We start from the raw sequence: 10,000 nt of genomic DNA, 5'->3' as shown, positions 1-10,000 counted from the left end.
GTTATGAAAAAGTTAAAATAATAATAATAATAATAATAATATCATTGGTGTAAAAAGTCATAAAAAGGCAGTTAAAATAATAATAATAATAATAATAATAATAATAATAATAATAATCCTTGACATACAAATATAATGGGAATATAGTCACGAATTAAATCATGGAAAAAGAGCAATAAAATAAAAAAAAATATAGGAATTCTTATAATAAAAAAGAATTATATAATTAGAATACAAATAAATACAAATTATATAAAATTACAATATATATGTGAACCTTGACGAATGGAAGAAAACGAGAGGAAAAACTTGCGAATATCGAACAAGCAAAGACAATTACACGATTTCCTGTATCTTACCATTACAGCGTTGGCGTGTCCACGGCGGCGCTGCCAAACCATCCAACGCCACCTCACTACACTAGGTTAACTCCACACCCACGGTAATGGCCGAAAATGGCGTTAAAATAGGGATAAAATTGGGTTAGCAACGGGCGGAACGGAGACACAAGGGACGTACACCCTCCCGCGCCGGCGTCTGTCACTCAACTGATGTGGGAACCTGCGAGCTGAGAGTATCATACCGAACCAAACTTTTCTAATTACGTAATTTTAAAAAGCGAATTGATTTACCACATTATAGGTGGGAAATCAAAATAAAAACATCTTTCAAATATCACACTTCATAAATCTATGTTCAAAACAGGTTAGAAATTATTTTAAAAAGAGATTCCGTTAATCGTACGTCCGCCATAGGAAAAACGGCAGGTGAGTGCGCTACCTCGACTGAGTTACCGGCTACCATTTCCATCCCTGTTTCCCTTCAAAATACACCCAAATACACCCAATTCCACCTCTCAACGACCTCCAGCCACCATTAAAATACCGATTATAATTTTTGAAGCTACTAAAACCCCATATGGACTTCAAAAACGCGAGGAAAAAGGGTAAAATTAGGGATTGTCGAGATGGTTTGGACGTGACGGAAGTGCCTACGATCTCAGTGTACCGGGTCGGTCATGACTTCCGCTCCTACCACAACTACCAACATCCCAACTACCACCATTCCTGTCAAAACGAAGACCGGAGAATATCTGAACCCTACCACAACTACCACAATCGACAACCAACATTACACCTACCACAACTACCAACCAACATCGCGATTTTTGAAAGTACAATTCGTCTACCAACATTTGAATTCAACCACTATCCTATTTACTACCAAAATTATTCCTACCACAACTACCACAATCGACAACCACCATTACAACTACCACAATCAACCAACATCCCTATTTTAAAAGTACAATTCGTCTACCAACATTTGCATTCAACCACTATTTACTACCAAACTGATTCCTACCACAACTACCACAATCAGCAACCAACATTTACAGCTACCACCATCTATTTTTTTCGATATATATATTAACTACCACAACTACCAACATTACCACTATTCCTATCGATACTGAGACTACCACAACTACCATCACTACCACAACGGCTATCACCATCACTACCGCAACTACCACTGCAACTATCACCATCACAACCATAACTACCACAACTACCACAATCACCCCTGCTCAATCACCATCAACACTACCACCAACATTACCACAACAACTATCCCTACCACAGTACAGTACTATCACTACCACAACAACCATCACCACCACTACCACAACTACCAGGATAAGGGGTTCCTTCCATTGACTACCACAACTACCACCATCGCTACCACCGTCAGGAATGTTGGTTAAATTAGTGTTTATGGAGCTCAACCGTACACCACACACGCACATTCCCACATACATACACACACGCACATGAATACATACATACATACAGTAGACACACACACACACACATATATATATATATATATATATACTCTTCCTTCTTTCCTTCCTTCCTCTTCTGTCTTTCTTTCCTTCATTCTTTCCTCTTCCTTCTGCCTGTGGGTCACTTTACACTCCCTCTTCTGTCTTTCTTTCCTTCATTCTTTCCTCTTCCTTCTGCCTGTGGGTCACTTTACACTCCCTCTTCTGTCTTTCTTTCCTTCATTCTTTCCTCTTCCTTCTGCCTGTGGGTGACTCTACACTCCCTCTTCTGTCTTTCTTTCCTTCATTCTTTCCTCTTCCTTCTGCCTGTGGGTGACTTTACACTCCCTCTTCTTTCTTTCCTTCATTCTTTCCTCTTCCTACTGCCTGTGGGTGACTTTACACTCCCTCTTCTGTCTTTCTTTCCTTCATTCTTTCCTCTTCCTTCTGCCTGTGGGTGACTTTACACTCCCTCTTCTGTCTTTCTTTCCTTCATTCTTTCCTCTTCCTTCTGCCTGTGGGTGACTTTACACTCCCTCTTCTGTCTTTCTTTCCTTCATTCTTTCCTCTTCCTTCTGCCTGTGGGTGACTTTACACTCCCTCTTCTGTCTTTCTTTCCTTCATTCTTTCCTCTTCCTTCTGCCTGTGGGTGACTCTACACTCCCTCTTCTGTCTTTCTTTCCTTCATTCTTTCCTCTTCCTTCTGCCTGTGGGTGACTTTACACTCCCTCTTCTTTCTTTCCTTCATTCTTTCCTCTTCCTACTGCCTGTGGGTGACTTTACACTCCCTCTTCTGTCTTTCTTTCCTTCATTCTTTCCTCTTCCTTCTGCCTGTGGGTGACTTTACACTCCCTCTTCTGTCTTTCTTTCCTTCATTCTTTCCTCTTCCTTCTGCCTGTGGGTGACTTTACACTCCCTCTTCTGTCTTTCTTTCCTTCATTCTTTCCTCTTCCTTCTGCCTGTGGGTGACTTTACACTCCCTCTTCTGTCTCTCTTTCCTTCATTCTTTCCTCTTCCTTCTGCCTGTGGGTGACTTTACACTCCCTCTTCTTTCTTTCCTTCATTCTTTCCTTTTCCTTCTGCCTGTGGGTGACTTTACACTCCCTCTTCTGTCTTTCTTTCCTTCATTCTTTCCTCTTCCTTCTACCTGTGTGTGACTCTACACTGAGTGACAAACCAAATGGTTTCCTGTACACCAGGCAACCATTTACTACACTGGGTGGTAACCATATTACAAATTATGGCGCCTGGTGGTTTAGTGGGTAATTACGGCACTCCAATCGGATTGAGTCGGTGAAGGTTTATATCCAAGGGGAGGTTGGGGTGTAATGCTCACGTAATGCCACTCAGGGATGAGTGAGGCTGGTCACTCATCTTAAATGTAAGGACCAACTTGCCTAGCCCCGGGCTCCTACGCTCCTCACAGGGCAGCATAGAATTGGATGATGATCTATCTATCTATATCTATCTATCTATCTATATACTGTATATATTACGTTATTAGCAGTATACAATGTATATGAGTATATAATTATACAGTATATATACGGTATATAAATATACGGCATACAATACATATATATTCTGTCTGTCTGTCTCTCTTTGTCTCTGTCTGTCTCTGTCTGTCTTTCTCTCTCTCTCTCTCTCTCTCTCTCTCTCTCTCTCTCTCTCTCTCTCATACCACAAAAATGTATATAATCTAGCTAGCTTTACAAATACCTGACCTCGCTCTAAAACGTGCCAATGCTCTCTCTCTCTCTCTCTCTCTCTCTCTCTCTCTCTCTGTCACGTCAACTTGGGCCGGATTTTCGTCCTTTTGCAGGGGTTACTAAACAGATGGCGCCAACACAACCACAGCAGCCTTGTACTGATGGAGTATAAGGTATGGTAATTGTATCACCTAAGGTCAAATGCTCACTGGTTTAAAGTTCTCCGTTTTTAAAAGGTCACAATCTAGTGGTCTGAAGAGGCAGGCTGGATGGCAGTGGATTAAACCAGCAGACGGCAAAGGCTAACGCGCTGTATGTTACGTAATTCTGCGCACAGCCAAGGATATGATGGTCCACGGAATTGGCAAAACACTATCCTCGGCAATGATGAAGTTCTATCCGTCTATCTATTGCCAGACGCCATAATCCCATAAGGGGTGGCCATTTGACTTTATTCGTTTTACGGGGAGGGGCACTAACCCTCCACCAACCCACTTGTTGACACATAGGAAGCACGAATGGTTTGGTTATCTGGTTACCACCCAGCGTTGTAAATGGTTTCCTGGCTTACAGGAAACCGCATGGCTTGTCACTCAATGTAAAGCCACCTGTAAAGGAAAGAAAAGCAATAAGAAGTGACAGGAAAGATGGGAGAAATAGGAGGAGAGGAGGGCAGGCACAGAAAAAGAATGATAAAGGCTAAGGAAGAAGTAGGCAGCACTACATCAAGTGAGTGGATGATGGTGAGAAATAGGAAGAGAGGAGGACAGGCACGGAAAAAGAATGATAAAGGCTAAGGAAGAAGTAGGCAGCACTACATCAAGTGAGTGGATGATGGTGAGAAATAGGAAGAGAGGAGGACAGGCACGGAAAAAGAATGATAAAGGCTAAGGAAGAAGTAGGCAGCACTACATCAAGTGAGTGGATGATGGTGAGAAATAGGAAGAGAGGAGGGCAGGCACGGAAAAAGAATGATAAAGGCTAAGGAAGAAGTAGGCAGGACTACATCAAGTGAGTGGATGATGATGAGAAATAGGAAGAGAGGAGGACAGGCACAGAAAAAGAATGATAAAGGCTAAGGAAGAAGTAGGCAGCACCACATCAAGTGAGTGGATGATGGTGAGAAATAGGAAGAGAGGAGGGCAGGCACGGAAAAAGAATGATAAAGGCTAAGGAAGAAGTAGGCAGGACTACATCAAGTGAGTGGATGATGATGAGAAATAGGAAGAGAGGAGGACAGGCACAGAAAAAGAATGATAAAGGCTAAGGAAGAAGTAGGCAGCACCACATCAAGTGAGTGGATGATGGTGAGAAATAGGAAGAGAGGAGGGCAGGCACAGAAAAAGAATGATAAAGGCTAAGGAAGAAGTAGGCAGCACCACATCAAGTGAGTGGATGATGGTGAGAAATAGGAAGAGAGGAGGGCAGGCACGGAAAAAGAATGATAAAGGCTAAGGAAGAAGTAGGCAGGACTACATCAAGTGAGTGGATGATGATGAGAAATAGGAAGAGAGGAGGACAGGCACAGAAAAAGAATGATAAAGGCTAAGGAAGAAGTAGGCAGCACCACATCAAGTGAGTGGATGATGGTGAGAAATAGGAAGAGAGGAGGACAGGCACGGAAAAAGAATGATAAAGGCTAAGGAAGAAGTAGGCAGCACCACATCAAGTGAAGTTAACTGATGTAAATTCCGCTGTCTAATACCACTATAAACTTGTGTATAAATGAAATGCTTCACGATCCTAAACACTAAGTGATCATCAAAATTACGCCATTTAAGCTACTTCGACATTCAGTTAGAAGGGACCACTGACACGGCAAATTATTTTCAACTTCTCATTCATGTCCAATAGATGAGAGAGGGGGGTGTGAGTTGGGAGCAGGGCAGTGAAATGGCGGGGGACAGGGCGACGTGGAGGCGATTTGTTTGTGGCCACCCCGTACGGGATTGAGGCGTCTGGCAATAGATAGATAGTTACTGACGATGTGAGGGATTTAATTTCAACTTTCTTCAATAGAGGGGTATGTCGTGGTAGGTGGTGGCGACCATCATCCACTCACTTGATGTAGTGCTGCCTACTTCTTCCTTTACCTTTATCATTCTTTTTCTGTGCCTGTCCTCCTCTCTTCCTATTTCTCACCATCATCCACTCACTTGATGTAGTGCTGCCTACTTCTTCCTTCACCTTTATCATTCTTTTTCTGCGCCTGTCCTCCTCTCTTCCTATTTCTCACCATCATCCACTCACTTGATGTAGTGCTGCCTACTTCTTCCTTTACCTTTATCATTCTTTTTCTGTGCCTGTCCTCCTCTCTTCCTATTTCTCACCATCATCCACTCACTTGATGTAGTGCTGCCTACTTCTTCCTTTACCTTTATCATTCTTTTTCTGTGCCTGCCCTCCTCTCTTCCTATTTCTCACCATCATCCACTCACTTGATGTAGTGCTGCCTACTTCTTCCTTTACCTTTATCATTCTTTTTCTGTGCCTGTCCTCCTCTCTTCCTATTTCTCACCATCATCCACTCACTTGATGTAGTGCTGCCTACTTCTTCCTTTACCTTTATCATTCTTTTTCTGTGCCTGTCCTCCTCTCTTCCTATTTCTCACCATCATCCACTCACTTGATGTAGTGCTGCCTACTTCTTCCTTTACCTTTATCATTCTTTTTCTGTGCCTGTCCTCCTCTCTTCCTATTTCTCACCATCATCCACTCACTTGATGTAGTGCTGCCTACTTCTTCCTTTACCTTTATCATTCTTTTTCCGTGCCTGTCCTCCTCTCTTCCTATTTCTCACCATCATCCACTCACTTGATGTAGTGCTGCCTACTTCTTCCTTTACCTTTATCATTCTTTTTCTGCGCCTGTCCTCCTCTCTTCCTATTTCTCCCATCTTTCCTGTCACTTCTTATTGCTTTCCTTTACAGGTGGTTTTATATTGAGTGACAAGCCAAATGGTTTCCTGTAAGTCAAGAAACCATTTACAACGCTGGGTGGTAACCATATAACCAAACCATACGTGCTCCCTACGTGTCAACAAGTGGGTTGGTGGAGGGTTAGTGCCCCTCCCCGTAAAACAACTAACTCAAAGTCAAATGGCCACCCCTTACGGGATTATGGTGTCTGGCAATAGATAGATAGATAGATGGAAGGACGCAAGCTGGGTGTGTACAGATGGTGCCCAGGCAATGTTGGAGAGAGAGAGAGAGAGAGAGTGAGTGAGAGAGAGAGAGAGAGGTACCCACAGCCGTAAATATGATGGGAGAGAGAGAGAGAGAGAAAGTTAACGTGAATAAATTACCCACAGCGGTAAATATGAGAGAGAGAGAGAGAGAGAGAGAGAGAGAGAGAGAGAGGTGCCTGTATATATACAGATGGGGGAATGAAAGGGTTACTATATTATGCCCACAGCGGTAAATACTGAGAGAGAGAGAGAGAGAGAGAGAGAGAGAGAGAGAGAGAGAGAGAGAGAGAGAGAGAGAGAGAGAGAGAGAGAGAGAGAGGCTGTTACATAAGCACCGTAGTGACAATGGCCATGCAACACCTTCCTTCTGATGAAACCCTCTACTAGGGAATGGAATGCACTTTCTCGTCTTTATAGAACACCTAAAAAAACCCTACGTATAATATTTCCTCTTAGATACGCACTATAATAATAATAATAATAATAATAATAATAACAATATAATAATAATAATAATAATAATAATAATATAATAATAATAATAATAATAATAATAATAATAATAATAATAACAATAATAATAATATAATAATAATAATAATAATAACAACAATAATAATATAATAATAATAATAATATAATAATCATAATAATAATAATAATAATAATAATAATCCATCCATCATCCAATCCTGTGTTGCCCCATGAGGAGCGTAGGAGCCCGGGGCTAGGCAAGTTGGTCCTGACATTTAAGATGAGAGTGACCAGCCTCACTCATCCCTGAGTGGCATTACTTTAGCAATAAACCCCAACCATCCCTTGGATATAAACCTTCACCGGCTCAATCCGATTGGAGAGCCTTAATTACCCACTAAACCACCAGGCGCCAAAATTTGATTATATGGTTACCACCCAGCGTAGTAAATAGTTTCCTGGTGTACAGAAAACCATTTGGCTTGTCACTCAGTGTAGAGTCACCCACACGTAGTAGGAAGAGGAAAGAATGAAGGAAAGAAGAGGATGGATGGAAGAGAGGAAAGGGCAGACACCCAGAGCAGCACTACATCAAGTGAGTGGATGGTGAGAGCCCCCACCTACCACAATAATAATAATAATGATAATAATAATAATAATACGAATTCCATACCTATCCTCCATTAGGTTTGAAAGTAAAGTATAATATTATTGTACAGCGTGCAGGACGGTCTCGCCTTGACGCCAAAAATCAAACTATTTTCTTCCCAACCTGTCACTTTCCATTCCCCGCCAAAATTTCCCCCTTGAGCGTAATCACAGCATTTTTACAGTTCATGTGGCATCCGGGTGAGCTACGGGCGTCGGCTGAGGGTAACAAAGAGGCATATATGGGCGGGAGACATGGAAATTGTGAGTGAGCGGCCATGCGTGAGGAGGGCGCTGGGGACTATCGTACATTGCGCGGCAGTTGTTGTACGCTGGGTGGTTGTAAACAAAGATCGTAGATTTGATGATGATGATGATGATGATGATGATTATTATGACTGGTGAATGTAAAGATAGTACACAATTTGATATTACTGCCTGCTTGCCTACCCACCTACCATACCTTCCTACCTACAGTACCTACCTACCATCCTACCTACCTACTTACAATACATCTGTACACATATATATACATACATACATACACACATACATACCAGTACATACACACATACAGCTTACATGTACACATACCTAAATACTATACATATATATGAACACATACATACAGATATACGTACACACAGCTTACATACATACATACAAACATACAGAGACATCCATACACAGATTACATACATACATACATACGTACACAGATTAGATATATACATACAGACACATACATAAATACACACACAGCTTATATATGAATACATACACACACACATACATACATGCATACATACACAAGGCTTACATACATACATACATACATATCCTCCCTACCTACCCTCCTTCCTACCTACCATCAGCTGATTAAACACTACACACTCTTCCTGTGTACTCTGTGTATTCTTCCGTAAAACACACACACACATACATTCATACATACACACACACACACACACACACACACACACACACACACACACACACACACACACGTACAAAGACTCATCAACATAACACAAACCCAACGCACATGACCGTTACAATAGCTTAAAGTTAACCACACACACACACACACACACACACACACACACACACACACACACACACACACGTATACACATATAGGCTACACTGACAGGTACAAACACACACAAACATATACATACACACAAACACACCTATTCAAACATGTACACACACACACACACACACACACACACACACACACACACACGCACAATCATATATATATACAAAATGTGGAGACTGGTGTGGTGTGGTGTGGTGTGGTGTGGTGTGGTGAAGTGTGGTGTGGTGAAGTGTGGTGTGGTGTGGTGAAGTGTGGTGTGGTGAAGTGTGGTGTGGTGTGGTGTGGTGTGGTGTGGTGTGGTGTGGTGAAGTGTGGTGTGGTGTGGTGTGGTGTGGTGAAGTGTGGTGTGGTGAAGTGTGGTGTGGTGTGGTGTGGTGTGGTGTGGTGAGGTCAGTGCACAGGGAATTAGCCGGAAGTACTCTCTCTCTCTCTCTCCCTCTCTCTCTCTCTCTCTCATTCTCTCTCTCTCTCTCTCTCTCTCTCTCTCTCTCTCTCATAAATTTCGGGAAGCAAATCAGAGAAATAAGGAATTCCACACACACACACACACACACACACACACACACACACACACACACACAGTCATTCAACTTTCACTTACAGATTCATTGAGAAAAACTCGTGTGTGTGTGTGTGTGTGTGTGTGTGTGTGTGTGTGTGTGTGTGTGTGTGTGTGTGTGTGTGTGTGAGTGTGTGTGTGTGTGTGTGTGTGTGTGTGTGTGTGTGTGTGTGTGTGTGTGTGTGTGTGTGTGTACCCTAACCATATACATTAGGTGGATCCCGCCCCTCTCTCTCTCTCTCTCTCTCTCTCTCTCTCTGGCAGTAGTGATGATGGTAACTGTGGTAGTAGTGGTGGTGGTAGTTGTGGTAGTGGTGGTGGTGGTGGTGGTGGTAGTTGTGGTACCGATAGTAGTGGTTGCAGTTGTAGTGATGATAGCTGTTGTTGTGGTGTTAGTAGTAGTAGTAGTAGTAGTAGTAGCAGCAGCAATAGTAGTAGTAGTAGTAGTAGTAGTAGTAGTAGCAGTAGTAGTAGTAGTAGTAGCAGTAGT

At 42.4% G+C, this 10,000-nt stretch overlaps 1 protein-coding gene across 1 annotated transcript in view; it reads right to left on the bottom strand.

Moving 5' to 3' along the window:
- Window positions 1-498, bottom strand: part of LOC145393815 (uncharacterized) — an 82,471-nt gene extending 81,973 nt beyond the window's left edge. Inside the window, exon 1 of the mRNA XM_080267863.1 lies at window positions 360-498. The gene's annotated coding sequence lies outside the window, so the exon portion shown is untranslated. The remainder of the gene's footprint in view (window positions 1-359) is intronic.
- Between the last annotated feature and the right edge of the window lie 9,502 nt (window positions 499-10,000).

This window comes from Coenobita brevimanus, chromosome 3 (assembly GCF_032717465.1).
Source record: "Coenobita brevimanus isolate Jiangsu-jjx chromosome 3, ASM3271746v2, whole genome shotgun sequence".
In the NCBI taxonomy this organism is placed as follows: Eukaryota; Metazoa; Arthropoda; class Malacostraca; order Decapoda; family Coenobitidae; genus Coenobita; species Coenobita brevimanus.
Note: the sequence above shows the minus strand (reverse complement) of the source record. Positions and strands in the feature narration are given on the sequence as shown.